The sequence below is a fragment of the Rattus rattus genome, chromosome 14 (assembly GCF_011064425.1).
Source record: "Rattus rattus isolate New Zealand chromosome 14, Rrattus_CSIRO_v1, whole genome shotgun sequence".
NCBI lineage: Eukaryota > Metazoa > Chordata > Mammalia > Rodentia > Muridae > Rattus > Rattus rattus.
The window spans coordinates 81,833,548-81,850,561 of NC_046167.1; positions in this window are offsets into that span (position 1 = coordinate 81,833,548).

The window sequence follows — 17,014 nt, forward strand, 5'->3', positions numbered from 1 at the left end:
TGGCAGCTGTATAGCTGGGATCCGAACCCCAGCATTCCTGTGTTCTTAATGGGAGAAAGACCAAATGTAGCCAATCGTTAGCCTTCGTGAGTAGTGCAGCCACCCACAAGCCACTATGAGCCACACACTGAACCTTCTGGACCCACACGGAGAATGATTTACCACACTTTTACTTTCTAACGAGTGAGTTTACAAAGCACATACAAAGCCAGCACAGGCAGACAAAGAAATGACAAGAATCGGCTGGAGAGAAGCAGCCGGCAGGTCTCAAACGTCATTCAACAGGGTGCTTATGGCAGCTCTCCGAGATGATGGGAACCCGCTGACAAGACCAGGCTAAGAAGATCCTGACCGACCGAGAGAGTTTGGGGCAGACACATCTTGTCCACGGTGAGCCTGTGGCTTCCCATTGCCGCAGTGGGCATTTTCATAAGGTGGGATGGACAATGGTAACCTCTGTTGGTCAGAGTGTACCTTCCAGCCGTTCTCAAGGGTGCAATGTTTTTCCTCAGCTGTTTCCCATCCCCCTTTCTCCTCACCTCAAAGGGGGCTGGAGCAGCCTGAATCCGGAAAAGCGGAAAAGGGATTTTTATAGGTTGCTTGAGATTAACGTGCTTGAGGCTGAGGAAAGGGAACACACACACACACACTCTCTCTCTCTCTCTCTCTCTCTCTCTCTCTCTCTCTCTCTCTCTCTCTTCTTTTTTTTGGAGCTGGGGGCCGAACCCAGGGCCTTGTGCTTGCTAGGCAAGTGCTCTACCACTGAGCTAAATCCCCAACCCTGAAAGGGAACTCTCTTGTCTTCTACGATCCACTCTCAACAACCCAAGAAGCTCATCATACAGTTCCTGTTATGCCCAGGGGTAAGGTTGCTCATAGCTAGAGACAGGGCCACAGCTGCTGTGCAGAACTTTGGGCTGAATGAGCGAAAGAGCTCCTTCATTCCTCCAGCTGAGGCAGAAGAGAATTAGCCCTTAGAGAGCTCGAGAGTTCGTTCTCCAGTGAAGACCTGGGGCGTCACTCTGCAGAAGCAGCAGAGGAAAATCGGCCAGCCGAGGCAGCTGGAGGGAAAGTGGCCCACCTCTCACTGAGACTCCGGCATCCCTGATAAATTATTTCTAGGGTTACCTCAACCTCAGCCAAGCAAGGGACAAAGGCCCCAATGTTAATGCCAAAGATGCTGTCTGATGGTAAGAAGTTTAGCCTTGAAGACCAATCGCCTTCAGTGACCACAAACCAGTACTCTGGTCAGGATGCATCTTGACTAAGAAGCTGTCACCTCCTGGAGATTGAGAGAAACACTCTGCTCAGGCACTGAACCTTCTTGTAGCTCCATGTGACCTGGGTAGGTACCAGGTCACACTACAGGCAGGATGTAGAGATTTCAGTTGGCCTGGCCTATCTTACCTTCTCTAACAAGAATTAGATGCCACTACTGCTTGCCCTCTGAAGTCACTCAGATGATGCCCCTGTGTTACTGAAAAACGTGTCTTCACCAACAGCATGGTGGTGTATGCACACATTGCTCTAGTCCCAGGATCAGGAAGGTAGAGGCGAGAGGATCAGGAGTCCGAGGCTGGCTTGTGTTATATGAGGCCTTCCTTGACTCAAACAAACAAACAAAAGCAAGAGAAGGACAGAGAAATGTACTTTTTTTTAAGCCTTGAAAATGAGGTTCAATATGTATCAAAATTTTGCCAAGGTGGTCTCAAGTCATTGAGACATAATCAAAAAGCAAGAGGCACTCCACATTGTTTGTCAACTCAAATTTGATACTCACACCTTCTAACTAACTGTACTATCGGCCCTTAATACCATGCTACTTGGCTGTATGACACTAACCTCCCTGTATAATCAGAATACCTAAGGCACCCAGTCTAAGAGCTTGATAGATCCTATTAATGTTTAGATGTGTTAGTTCCCTCTGTGTTATCATGGTTTCCTCCTTGGTGGATCATCCCTTTCTTCTCATAAAATTTGGGTTTTTCTGTGTTTTGGATCTGGTTTCAGTTTATCTCATAAAGGTTGTTGTGATTGTTGATGCAAACTTGACAGAATCTAGAATCATCCAGAAGTCAAGCCTCCAGGCATACTTCTGAAGGATTATGCAGCCTCTGAAAAGGTCTGTGAGTCACTATTTTGATTAGTTTAATTGAGCTTGGGGAGACCTGCCCATTTTGGGTGGCACCATTCCCTAGGCTGGGATCATAAAATGTATAAAAAGAGAAAGCAAACTGAGCTTGCCTGTTCATCACTGCTCCCTGAGTGTGTGGATATGATATGAACCGATCTTTGCTCCTACATAATGGACTCTATCTCTCTGATGCTATAAGCTAGAATAAGTCCTTAACCTTTTTCTGCAAGATATTTTCTCCCTGCAAAGAGAAGGTAAGAAGGTAGCTGAGATGATGTATAGCAGGGAGGTATCAAGAGGGAGAAACTTGAAACATTTATATAATGTAGATGGGTACATTGTAGCTATTTCAGACACACCAGAAGAGGGCACAAGATCCCATTACAGATGGTTGTGAACCATGATGTAGTTGCTGGGTATTGAACTTAGGGCCTCTTGAAGAGCAGTCAGTGCTCTTAACCACTGAGCCACCTCTCAAGCCCCAGGGATTCCCATGCTGCTATTCAGTATTTCTTTTCATTGTAAAAAACTTGCAAATAAAAAAAAAAGCTTGCAAATAAAAAGTCTCACAGCCAGAGACTCAGACCGAAGTCTAAGCACTTTTGCATTTTATGCTTTAGGCTGACGATGACAGTGTACTAGGCTGTGCACCGTCACTTATAAGTCTACATTATACCATTGGAAAGTAGGCTTCCAGCTTGGCCATGGAACCTCCTTGAATGTTGAACATGGCATGTCCAGTCAGGACCCTGCCCTCCTCTCACTTGCAGAAGTCTCCTCCAGGTTCTGTTTCCTGAATAAGGACGGCATGGAGAAAGTGGCCACCCCTCCAGCTTGAGTCTCCACATGAGAACTTCGTGCTTCAATCTTTACTCTGAGTTGCTTCTGGGACAACCCAATAAAGGAGATTGGCCACATCTTAAATCTCCATACAAGTTTCTCCTCAGAGAAATTTACTACAATCTACTTCGCACCCAAAAACCAAAACCAAAAACCAAAGCAACCAAACCAAACCAAACCAAACAAAACCAACCAAAACAAAAACAACCAACTAGCTTTTCCTAGACTCAATTAGATGCTTTAGATGCTCACACTCCCAACCCCATACCCTATATTATGTAAGCTTGAACAACAAGAACGACCTCATAGTCCTACAAACCCCAAAGGGCCTTTAATGAGTCTTTACCTTTCCCCCAGTAGCAAGGATGTGGTCAGTCAGCCTCACTACTTAAGAGTGATTTTCAACTGCTCTAGGCCCAGAATTCCTTTAGACTTCATTTAAGCTATTTATTTATGACTTTTTTTCTCTCCTCATGAGCACATGACCAGATTATCTTCCCAGGATCCTTTGCAGGTGAGCATTACAATATAACTGGGCTGTTTTCATGGGTCCCCAATAGAAAAGTAGTAAAATCGTAAACAAAGGCTTCAAACAAACACAAAACAACAACAAACAAACAAACAAACAAACCAAAAGCCAGACCTGCCATTAAAATGAGAGAATTTCATAATTTGCCAATTCATGAGCTTTCTCAAGCAAATCAGGGAGTCAATGTTACAGGGTAATTAAATTAGAATAGGGGAGGCCTTTCTAAGCAGACACTGAGATCTTGACTGGAACAGAGAGGGAGAGAAGTAGGGAGGGAAATAGGGAGGGAGGAAACATTTAAAGTAGGCAAGAGGAGATGAGGCAATTAAAAATATCTATTTTTGAGTATGAGTGTCCACACGTATGTCTGCACACTGTGTGCATGCAGTGCTCACTTGGACATGAGGACAGCCCACCTTCATCTGTGCAGATGAGGAGCCCAGGCCAGTGCTAAGGTACTCAGTTTTAACACAGGCAGAAGTCGAGGATTTGTATTCAGTGACATTTTATAGCAACATTTTATTTGGCAACATTATGTCTTTGGCAACATTATGTCTGTTGTAGCTAATAATAAGACCTCTGGGGCTTGCCCTGGGTGACCACGTGGAAGAGAGTCATTTGGCCTGGACTCCTCTTGACTGTTGTGTGAATGAGAAAATAACCTTGGCTTTTGACTGCTGTACCACTGTCTCCCCAGGAGAGAAGCTGAGTCTTCCCTTGCTGTCTGCAAATCTATCACAAGCTTTAGCCCCAGAAAAGGTGGAAGCCAGACCTTCTTAAAGAAAGTGCAGAAAATGCACAGGGAAAGCAAGCAGGCAGAGCATTCCTTTCTCACCATGGAGGGTGCCTTTGTTTTGGAGGAAAGACGTAAGAATGTCCTGTTTGAGCGGGTATCCTACCAGCCACCCAAAGACAGAGCCATTTAAATGGCCTGCAAGTCCTTGATTTGGATGGAGGGGACTTCATTCCCATAAGAGAGGAGGCTCTTGGATTGGTCTGTCTATCCATCCATCCATCCATCCGTCTGTCTGTCTCCTCTCCTTTCTTAAGGCAGGGACTCACTCTGTATCCCTGTTTGACCTGCTGGCCTTGAACTCAGAGATCCACTTGCCTTTGCCTGCTGGATGCCGGGAAGAAAGGTGTGTGTCATCTGGGTAACATGCCTGCTGGGTAACTGTCTTCTCCTGAGGCCGCCTGGGCACCATGATCTACCGGAGCGGATCTGTCCATTCCTGCTCATTAACTTCATTCCAAAAATGTCTCCCGAAGTGGGAATTTCTGGTTTCACCGGAGACTCAGTTGTGTTCTGCGATATTTTTCTGGAAGCTGTCTGGTGAAAGGGCATGCGATGTTTGACTGGAGCAGACACTCGAGAGGGCACGTGATGTTTGGAAAGAGTGTGAGTACAACCCAGCAGACAGTGGCAACACTCTGGCCTTGGTTTGCCTTGCTTTCTTCCCTGATCTTTCCTGACTCCGGCCGATTGGTGGAGTCTCGTGGTTTGTTCTGGAAGGAGCCACTACTGCTGATTTATGTGTGGGTTGAACTGCTGATGATGAAAATTGGAATCGCCCCCAAAGAACGATTTCTAAACAGATCCACAACCCTGTTTCCTATTAACCATTCTTTCCCCCTACCTCTGGTGAGTGGTGGGCTAGAAGGGAGGTTGAAGTGTTTAAGAACCCTACAACCCCCTCTCTAAGATCGAAGATAATGACTGTGCCCACCTGTGTTGGAGAGTTGGTCAAGGTTCCAGTTATGAGTTAGTCATTAAAACAGCTAAAGCAGGGGTTGGGGATTTAGCTCAGTGGTAGAGCGCTTGCCTAGGAAGCGCAAGGCCCTGGGTTCGGTCCCCAGCTCCGAAAAAAAAAAAAAAAAAAAAAAAAAAAACAGCTAAAGCTAGGTACCACTCATTGAAAAGAGCTTGACAAATATTAGCGATCGGCTGACTCAGCTGTGAACGCTTTGTAACGAGATGGCCTTTCCTTGGTCTCCAGATGGTCCCCCGGTGCCTGAAGGTTGGACGGCTCAGACGGAAACCTGACTGGTGTAACTTGATTCTCAGGCAGCAATTTGAGTGTCGAGGCAAACCTTGCCCTTTAAATGTAAAGCTGGCTACGGAGAGGAACAAGTACATTATACCCAGCGATAGGCTGGCTCAGGCCCAGACTCATGCCTCGCTGCCTCCAAGGATTCTTCGGGCTCAGCATAAGTACTTGCGTTCGTGCCTTCCTGTTTGCAAAGCCGTTTCACATCCATCATAGGACATTAGCCTCACCGTGTCCATTGAGGTAGAAGGGATTATTGTATCTTTGGCACAGATGAGGCAAGGGGCGTAGAGGTTAAGTGGATCACCCAGGGTCATGGGGTTAATGAGAGGAGAGGTGGGACCGGGAGCTGCATCTGCCTCCAAGTCCATTTCTTTCTCTTGGATACTTTCCTGCCCCTTTGGGCTGGCCCCCTCTGACCCAGAGCACAGCTACTCTGACGTCACGAGTAACCAAGCAAGAGATAAGAACCGTGAACGTCACACCGGAGGGGACAGCATTAACTGGCCGATTTTGCAGTTACACGAGTGGCAATTCCGTCTACTGCAACTTACTAGCTCGCAGCAATACTCAGCCTTGGGTACTTAGCTGGGATTAGGCACGGAGCCAAGCATTTTAAACCGTGGTGGCTTATGCAATCACAACAGCCCTCACTCTATGTTAGGAATGAGGAAGCTAAAGCCTGGGTTGCAAAGCTAAGTGGTTGGAGCAGGGTTTAAACCCAGGCATAACGGCACGAGCCCTTAGGAATTGGGTTATCTTGCCAGTTCCTTCCGAAGCAAGACATGACCGTCTAATGACAGAGAACTGTGGCTCATCCAACCGTAAAATGCTACCTGCAGCAGCCGGTATTCATCCGTTTGATAAGTTGTCGGACTTACTGCTTTGCGTGAGACAGTCTGGTACGGGTCTCGAGCATTTGTATTTATCTTGGGCAAACATTGGCGCTCTTTGGTCTGAATTATCTTTTCAAAAATGCCTGTATATCCAACATCTTTAGAAGGTAGAGACAGTGTCCCTTGCTCTGGCAAGGGACAGGTAGGCTATGGGTATGGAATTAGAGTCCCTAAGCTCAGAGCCTATCCCTTGTACCTCACTCAGTGTGCAGGTGTCATCCGGCTAGCTTTGTGTCCCACTATGGATATCGGGCCTTGGGGATAAAGATGCCAATTCAAGGACTTCCTCTACTGCTAGATGTTTACCGGTCTTCTCTGACCAAATGGTCCCCCGTCTTCTCTTAATATGAAACTGTGCCAGACTGATTTGCTAGCTTGCAGAAAGGTCAACGTCTCAGACCCAAAGTTCTTAACAGGACAAAGTAAGTACTAGCCTCCCCCGACTAAAACAAACATGTCCACTGTGAACATTCACCATCTGCAGTGTGTGCGTGTGTGTGCGTGTGTGTGTGTGTGTGTGTGTGTGTGTGTGTGTGTGTGTGTGTGTGCACCAACTGTCCTCAGGAAGTCATCTCATGAGTCCCAAGTGTGGCTGTGACTGCTTGCAGAGAGGTGAGTGATGTAAGGAAAGAGAGAGGAGAGTGAGTCTGGTCCCCCTGGGCTAGCCACTGCTCTGTAGGGCAGCCATATTAACATGCCGTGTTATTAAAACAATTTTCTAAACTTGCCAGGTGCACCTGGGTGAGCGGAAGAGGCGATCTCATAACCAATTAAAAAAAGATACTGAGTGACTATCTTGTATCCTGCTCCCAGGATTCAGGAGAGAAAGACAAACAGGGCTGAGAGGGCTCGTCAAGCTGACGGACCGTCGTCATTAAGCAAGCAACAGTCTAGTCGAGTGAGAGAATGCCAAATAGAAAAACAAGAAATCCTCTGCCAAGATAAGACAACAAGATATGCTAATGAAATGCTGGGATGGTCCAGAGTTAGATGCCAGACAAGAAGAGACATTGCTGTAGTCAGGACAACACACAGAGGGATTAAGACTGGTGTGCTTGAGAGGCAGCAAGGGATGGCATGGATGAGTGGGTGGAGCCTAGAGAAACAGGGGTTGCAGGTGGACGGGGTGGGTGGAGCCTAGAAGCATGGAGGGGGGCAAGGGTGCTGCCGGTGGAGGTCACAGGACACTCACTTATGATGCTTTGAATCTGATGCCTTCAGAATGACATGGGTACAGTTTAGTGAGCCACACAGAGCAAGGCATGCTGGGTGGACACTACTTAGACCTCAGAGGGGGCGGGGCAGGAAACTTGTGCTGTGTGAGTTCAGCCCCGGGCTGCTCAAAGACGGGGAGGAGCAGAATGGGAGATTCTTACGAATAGCAGGGTTGTGTACAACCTTTATTTTATTTTATTCTGTTTTATTTGTTCAAATAGCCTAGGTCGCTGAGCACCACAAATAGTGTGTAGACAGGAGTGTGTTGCCCTCACACTAACAGATAGATGCCTTTCCATGGTCTGGGCACCTCTGGGAGCCTGCCCTGGAGCGGCAGCCTCAGTTTGGTTTGAATTTGGGCTTTGGTTTGCAGAATCTACAGCCCTTGGTCATGTAGCCTTAAATCGACTTCCCAAGCGAGACGGCTGTGTCTGAGCTTGGGGTCCATTGGCATCTTGGGCTTGACCACCTTAGGCTTCTCAAGCACTCGAGTGCGTCGTTTTCCTCTTGGGAAAGCGCAGGGATTCGGGGTCAACCCCTTTAAGAAATGTATCTTTGTGACTGGGATTCCTTTATTTATTTGTTTGTTTGTTTATTTATTTTCTGTGTATTGGTATTTCGTCTGCACATGGGACTGTAGTCACAGACTGCTCTGAGCTGTCATGTAGGTGCTGGGATTTGAACTCAGGTCCTCTGGAAGAGCAGTCAGTGCCCTTAACCGCTGAGCCATCTCTCCAGCTTCAGTGACTGGGATTTCTTTTTGTTTTTTTGTTTGTTTGTTTGTTTTTTTGTTTTGTTTTGTTTTTTTCTTTTTTTCGGAGCTGGGGACTGAACCCAGGGCCTTGCGCTTGCTAGGCAAGTGCTCTACCACTGAGTTAAATCCCCAACCCTGACTGGGATTTCTTGATGCCATTTTCAGAATTTTTTTTTCACCGAGACAGGATTCCTCTGTGTAGCCCTGGCTGTCCTGAAACTGGTTCTGTAGCCCAGGCTGGCCTCAAATGTACAGAGATTCATCTGCCTCTTTGCCTCCCAAGTCCTGGGTAAATTAAAGGCTTGCATCACCAGGGCTTGGCTCATTTTCAGAATTGTTGACATTTTTTCCTTTGTGCAAGACCAGGACTTGAACCCAGGGCCTTGTACATGCTAGGCACGTGCTCTGCCGCTGATCTCCTCGATCTCCTCACAACCTCCTTAGATGTAGCTAAATGAAATGTTGAGGGATGGAAGGAGGAAAAGGAAGAGAGGAAACAGAAGGAGGAGGAGGAGGAAGAGGAGGAGGAAGAGGAGGAGGAGGAGGGGGGGGAAGGAAAGAAACAAAGGGAAAGGAAAAAGAGACCCAGAAACAAAGGTACAAATAGTCCATTTATACAAACAATTCTAATTCACAAACCCAAGGGTACTCAGCAGAGAAGGGTGCCGTCACTGAGAAGAAGCAGGACCCAGTAAGAGCAGCCATTAAAACAACAGAGGTTCCTCGAGCTGGAATTAAACACAAGGAGAAGGATTGAAAAGCTTCACCTACATTCGTCAGAGCGGTGTAAAAACTAACGGTGTGCAAAACACCGAGACAGGAAAAGTCAGGAATGTCAACGGTACTTCATGAGTGGCGACAGGGTAAAGTGTCGGGCCTTACACCACACACTTGAAGGGTTTCTCCTGATTTCAAACTGGAATGCAAATTGTAAAAGGGAAAGCAAATGACATTATCCATCCATAGTTAGCAACAACACTGGAGGCGTTCGCTGTCTGCCTCCGGAAGCAGGGCTTTCTGGCTGGACGTTTGCCTGTGACCAAGTTTATTAAGTGTAAAGACTATCCTATTAGCCCTTGGCTGTCCTTTGGAATCACAGACCCCTGCTCTAGGCAGCACTTTTAATAAGTTTCCCTGTCCAGATTCCCCTAATGATATGCCTTTTACTACATAAAAAGGGGCTTGTGAAACCTAATTCCTCTGACAGAAGCAGCCGAGATTTCAGATTTCCACCGGGTTTGCTCGCACCTGCCCTTGCGAGGCATGAGGTTTTGTGTGCAGAAGCCTCCAGGGGTTGAAATTTAGCCCTGTCCATGTAGCAGGAAGGTCAGCTGAAGTCACTGGGTCCCAAGACACTGGACTTCAATCTCCAATCAAAAACAAAACATCAAAACACGTCTATTCACTGGGACGTGCTCGGCGGGGCGCTGGCATTTACAAATGTAAGGTAGCTAGGCTCAGAGAAGGGGCTCTGCTTAGACAGTCATTGTTCTTGGAGATCTGACCACCTCCAGATCTGTGTCAGTCAGGCTCCTATACACCGAGAGAAAGCCAGCCTTCTCCAGGCTAGGTCCTGGCTGCCACCTGATACCTGAATGAAGAGCAGAACCAGCAAAATCCAAACTCATTTTGGGACGTCTGCTGCTGGGAGAAATGCTTTTGATTTTCCTAAAAGTCACCATGTAAGGAAATGAATGTTGGCTGTTTTTAAAGACAAGTGTTGTTACATCCCCACTATCGAGATTGGCTTTATTTTGCATTCTCCTGATTGTTAAGTGAACATCTTTCAAGGAGGTCACGCTAGCCCATTTACCAGTGTCTTTCTTATTTCCCCACGGGGGGTGGGGGGGTAGTAGTGCCTCAGTATTATTGTCATCTGGTGTAAGGATGACAGTTTCAGTACCAGCTAGTGCCACGCAAAAACAAGGGCCAAGCACTGAGCACCGAAGTTGTACAACACACAGGAAAAACTTCCATTTTCTACAGGGTCAGGCAGGGGCACAGGCCCAGACCTTCTACTGCTAGGAACCTCCAAGGTGCGGATTGATGCAGGTTGTGAGAGGACAGGATGCAAATGCTTGAGCAGTGCACCGACAGATGGGCGTCTGGAACAGAGAGAGGCGTCAACGCAAACAGACGTGCCCCTAGACCTCCCAAAGGAAAGAGGATCTGGGGGTGTCTTCATCATTCCAAGATAAAGAGAATATTTCTACTGTGAAAGTCCGATAAATGAAGGAGAGAGACAAAGACAGAGACAGAGACACAGAGAGACAGAGACACAGAGACAGAGACACAGAGACACAGAGACACAGAGACAGAGAGGACAGAGAAAGATTCTTGTAGTAAATTTAGATTACAGAGAAGGGAAAAAGAACAAAATAAAAATGACCTTTATTTCTAGCAGCCCAAACCAATCATACTTCCCTTTTAGCACAATTTATAGCCAACAAAAGACATTCTCAGTTTCGGTTTGTTGAATGTTGGTATGGATCTGGGTTATTTCCAGATGGGTGCTGTTACAAAGAAAGCTCGCATATGTGGACGTGTATGTTCGATTTTCTTCAGCGTGGAATCACTGAGCATACACTAGGAGTATACTTAAATTAACTTCCTATGAGACTTCCAGCGTGGATATTCAGTTTTGCAGCTCTGACAATGGTGTGTGAGTTACAAGTGCTTTGGAAACTTGCTCAGACTCAACCTCTTATTCTTTGTAATACGGGTCGTGTGTGTGTGTGTGTGTGTGTGTGTGTGTGTGTGTGTGTGTCTGTCTGTGTGTATGTCTCTGTGTGTATCTGTGTCTGTGTGTATGTCTCTGTATGTATCTGTGTCTGTGTGTGTGTCTGTCTGTGTGTGTCTGTCTGTGTATGTGTCTGTCTGTGTGTCTGTGTGTGTATGTCTCTGTGTGTGCGTCTGTGTGTGTGTATGTCTCTCTCTGTGTGTCTGTCTGTTTCTGTCTGTGTGTCTGTATGTGTGTATGTCTGTGTGTGTCTGTCTGTCTGTCTGTGTGTGTCTGGGTGTATATGCCTGTGTGTGTGTTTGTGTGGGTGTGTGTGTCTGTGTGTGTGTGTGTGTGTGTGTCTCTGTGTGTGTGTGTGTGTGTGTCTGTCTGTCTGTGTGGGTGTCTGTGTGTGTCTGTGTGTTTATCTGTGTGTCCATGTGTATGTGTGTTGGGTGGGTCCTGGCATCGCACTGTGTGTTTATTTCTACATTCACTTACTACAGTGTACACAGTGCCTGCGTGAGGTTTGTTATTTGCCTATGTCTGTGGAGATCAGAGAGCATCAAGTTCCTGGAACTGGGCTTACGGAAGACTGAGTCACTCGATGTGGCTGCTAGGGACTAGGTCCTCTGCAAGAGCAGTAAGCACTCTACTCGCCGAGCCCCCTCCTCAGGCCCTGGTGGCTTTATTCTGTATTCCTCTAATGACTAAGTGTGTCTGTCTGTGTGTCTGTCTCTGTGTGTCTGTCTGTCTGTGCGTCTGTGTGTCTGTCTGTCTGTGCGTACAGTTAGTAACTCCTTTTTATAGAGTTGCTGACTATTCATATGGCTCCTCTTTGGTGATGTGTCTAAGCACTGGCCCACTATCACAACCTGCTATTTTACATTTAATATATAATCAGATGAATACACCAGATGTGGATCTCAGTTATTTTCCATGCTACCAGGATAGGCTAACAGAAGAGAATAAAACCCACTCACAGCAGAAGACTTTCCTGAAACAAAGCCCACATTACCCACTTCGAGGGTAAATCAGAATCAACTCCTGCACTCGCTTGCCCATTCGTAGATGAGTTGCTCTTTTTAAGTGAGGCTATGGGCAGGCTCTTCATGCATTCTGGGTAAGGACCACTGCCAGAGCTGAGCATCCCGGCCAGTGGTGTCCTTTCTGCCATCTCCCTTTCCTTTTCCTCACGGTTTGTTTTTATGAAGTCTAAGCCATCTTTTCTCCTCCGGCTAAATCACAGCTTCTTAAACCCCAGGTCGCAGGTGACTAAGTGGATTTCAAAGACACACGGCAACGGTAGACGGCCAACACTAATGGCCGGTCAAGTAGGGAAGGGCTCCGGTGCTTCTGGATGGGCCCCTGTGTGGGGCCATGCAGGTTCTGAATGCACACATGCGCTCCGTGCACCTGTGCATGCCCTTAGCCCATGCATTATCAACCAACTGTGCTTGAAATGCCTCTGCTTGGATTAGGGACCTTTGTGTGTGTGTGTGAGTTGTAGGGGTTTTCTGTGCATACAACTATTCCTGCTCTTATAGAAATATAGTGGTAAGCCAGGCATGGCGGCATGCGGGCATAGACCCAGCACTTGGGAGGTAGGGCCAGGAAGATCAGAAGTTCAAAGCCAGCCTTGGCTATAGAGCGAGTGTGAGGCCAGATTGGGCTACTCAAGACCTTGTTTCAGATTATCTGAGCAATAATAATAATAGTTTATTAAGTAGTGGCTTAATTGTGGGTAATGAAGTCTTAACATTTTCCTTACATTGCTCCTTAGCATCTAAGTGACAAATTAGCATATTTAGGGGCGGTACTGTGTTAAAATGTTTGATTTAGAAATTGATGTTTGAGTTACCCCTTGAGTTTCCTAAGACTTACTAAGTGAAATATGGCTTGGCACAAAGTTTCTAGAACTGCAATTTTACACTACATACTTAGGTGAATTAGCGTCCTTCAATATTGACAACAATCAAATAAAAAACATAGGCAAACACTGAAGTGGTACATCAAGCACTCGGCTGATTCAAGTTTTATGTAAAACCAGATGACATCTATCTCATGAATATGCAAATTTGCCTCTTGCTCTTAATAAGTGTTAACGTGGCATCTAGACCCAACAACCGTTTTGAAATAAATTAATTGTTTACTGTCAGTAAATTTTTGTTTGTGTAGGATGTTTTTTTTGTTGTTGTTGTTGTTGTTTTGTTTTAAATAGGTCTATGTCCCTGGGTTAGCATAAAAATCTCTCAGGTGAAAAGGATCTCAAGGTGGAGAAAGTTTAAAAAGCTTTGACCTAAAAGACTTGCTCAAGAATCCAGTCTCTGCTTTCAGGAAAGGCACCCCAGACCGGCTTGTTGGTGTCTGCAGTAGGGTTGCATGGAGAGCAGCGGCCGGGGCATCCTGGCTCCTGTCTGGCCTCAGCCTCCCAGTCAATCAAGGGGGTTTATCGGGAGTCGTGAACATGCTCATGTTTCCTCACCTGCAGTGATGACTCTGGGTCCTGACTCTGACAGATAATGCCTTGTCCATGCCCCGCCCCCTGCAGAGAAAGGCCCCAGAGCACACCTTATCCAGTGGCTCTCGAGGGGGCACGGGCATGCCTTCCGTTCTGTCAGCTTGATATCTATTATCTCAACCAATAACTGGAAACGTCTGTGCCATTCGTCTTCGGGTTAGTGTTCCTAAGCAACCTGCTATACTTCGTGTTGCTATACAGGGGGAAGCCTCCTGATGCATCACGCCACAATGGGCTTCATTTGGGCGTCTAGAAAACACAGCCTTCAATTGTAAGCCTGTGAAACGCTATACCATAATTACAGTTTCTAGGCACCTCTAATGACCCATTAAGATGGATTTGTAGAACAGGTAGACTGTATAGCAAGAAGCAGGTGAGACCAAGGCTCCAGGACTTTCTCTCCAAGGGGCAGAGACCCACTGGACAAAATCTACCATAGAGAAAAAAAATCATAGAGGTAGACGAGATGGTATCATTGAGCACCATCACCACGGGGAAGCTCAATCCGGAAACATTTACATTTCCTAGACTAAATCACCGGGTGAGTAGAGGACAAGTGGTATTCACCTTATGGGAATGCCAACTGTAAAAAAAAAATCATCAGAAAATAACTTGGCATTATCTTGTAAACTGACGGCCACTTATTACATTGGTCCCGGCAAACTGAACATCTAGTGACTAGATTCTAGTCATTTATTCTAGAGAATACAACTTTGTGCTCCAGGAAGCAGGTATAGGAAGCCCTGTTTATGATGTCCTCAAAGCGGGGCTGGAGAGATGGCTCAGTGGTTAAGAGTACCTGTGGCTCTTGCAGAGGACCCAGGCTAGAGTCCTCATACCCACATGGTGGCTCACAACCATCTGTGATCAGGGCACTTTCTTCCGATGCTCATGCACAGGCATGTACATGCTGGGTATAACATGCACACACGTGAAATAAAATAAACCAAAGAAGGAAATAATGTCCTCAAAGTGAAAATAACTGGAACTTTCATTTTCAGGAATATAGATACATTGCAGTACCACCACACGATGGGGGCGTCATGCATAAATTACCTAGAGTGGTTAACATCAACGCGGATCAACTTAGAAATGTAAATGTAATTACAAGTTTGTAATCCCAGAACTGAGAGGCAAATGCAGGAGGAATGCAGGTTCAAGGCTGCAGAGGGAGACCCTGACTAGAGAGTAGGGCGGGGAGAGACGGGGGGGGGGGGGCAAGGGGCAGAGCAAGAGAAGGTAGACTATACAGCCATGTCCTTTATCCCGTCACTGCCAATGTGACCTTGTTTGGCAATGGGATCATTGAAGACTTCGTAAAGGATCTGAGGCTGAGAGCATCCTGCATCTAGGGTGAGACCTCTAATGATTAGCGACTGAGGCAGATGATGGAGTGCTGCTACCTACCACTTGCCAGAGAATTCCAGGAGCAGCTAGCAGCAGAGAGAAGAAGGGACTCTCCCAGAAAGCTTCTGGAGGAAGCTCACTGTTGCTGACACCTTGGTTCTGGACTTTCAGCATCCAGAAGTATCAGAGAGAGAGAGAGAGAGAGAGAGAGAGAGAAAGAGAGAGAGAGAGAGAGAGAGAGAGAGAGAGACAGAGACAGAGAGAGACAGAGACAGAGAGAGACAGAGACAGAGAGAGACAGAGACAGAGAGCCCAGTGTGCTGCAATCTCTATAGCAGCCCTAAGAAGCAAGGAGCCTGGGTCTTAGGCCAAATGAACCATTTGTTGTCTGTTGTTTGAGACAGGGTCTCAAGTTCTAGCTGTCCTGGGCCTCACTATATAGACCAGGCTAGCCTAGAAATCACCAAGATCCACCTGCCCCAGCCTCCGGTGCTGAGGTAAAGGCATTTGTCACCATACCTGGCTAAGTGATCCAATTCTGAGGGTTCACTTGGTATCCAAATGTAAATATGTGTTCTGTTACATTGTTATAGTTTGCATGGGATGTGACCTCCAGCCGCTGGTGCTGTTTTGGGAGATTGCAGAACTATTTGGACAAGGGTCATCACTGACAGACAGAGCCACGGGGTGAGGCTTATGCGTTATATGTCAGGCCTGTGTTCAGCCTGAGTCTCTCTGCTCTCTGTTCTGCAGAGATGTGAGGGAAGCAGCCCTGCTGAGAGTGCTATCAGCCCAGGCTAGCCCAATTCTTACTGCCATGCCCTCCCTAACATGTCAGACAGACTGCACCATGTCCAATCATGAGATAAACTCTCAGTTCCTTTGGCTCTTCCTGCCTTGTATTTCACAACATAAAGAAAATATCACAAAACATAATAAGACAAAATTACAAGTGTAAAAACACATTTAAAAAAAAAACCTTTAAAGGCAAGGTTTCCTAAGCCTATTTCAAGCCCTGACCATAAAGAATTTCATGGTGCCAAGTCTCTTCTGGGTCCAGTGGTTGTGTCAAGCATGTTTTAGAGAGTACGATATTATTCCCCAAAGGAAACCTTGTTTTGCAGACAAGAAAACCGAGGTGAAGAATATCAAAATGTTTGCCTGAGGTCCCATAGCAAATACATGCAAAGCAGGGGCTCAAAGAAGCTTCAATGTGTAGGACCCAAACTTTTTCCACCATAACAGAGACTCCAGGTCACATTTGACTACCCTAAGCTTGTTCACCTCAAATACGACATGTCACCAGTGACCGCTCTGGCAACACAGGACGCTCAGACCTGCTTATCTGGGGCGTTAGCTTCCTTTTCACAGCTTTGTAAACATTTAAGCTCAACGTTTTCACATGAAGTACACCATTAACTAGGACTCGACCTTTCGGTGCACCCCATCACGACCAATGCAAAATGCTGTTAGTTAACCGAAGTGTGCAACACCCATCTCCCACTCCTTGATACCAACCACCGGGGCTGACACACACATAACTTCACAGGAAGAAAGCTTCTTTGTCTGGAAATGGTTGGATGAGAGGTGGGGTTCCTGAAGTCAATGGAGGGGGCAGTGGAACAGTCACATCAAAAGGAACCAACCTTGTGGGTAACCTGCAGGTCCTACATCCCAAGAGTCCCCTAGGTCCTAAGGACAGTCAGAATGGCTGGTTACACTATTTTGCTCCTCTCTTTCCTTGGTCAGAAGTATTTACAAAGGAGTGGGAAAGAGAAGGCCTGACCGTCTGATTCAACTTAGGGGCTTGTCTTCCTTCTGGGGCTCAGCTTGACGCCATGTTCCCTTCCCACCCCCTTTTTTTTCCTATGAGAAAAGACATTTGTCAGACCCTGAGGCCAAGCCAGGATGCGGGGCTTGGGGGCGGGGCCAGGCTCCTGTCACTGCAGCAGGTGCTGGTTTCCTTCCTCCCCTCCCCCACCCCCTTCAGCGATCCGAGGGATGAAATTAA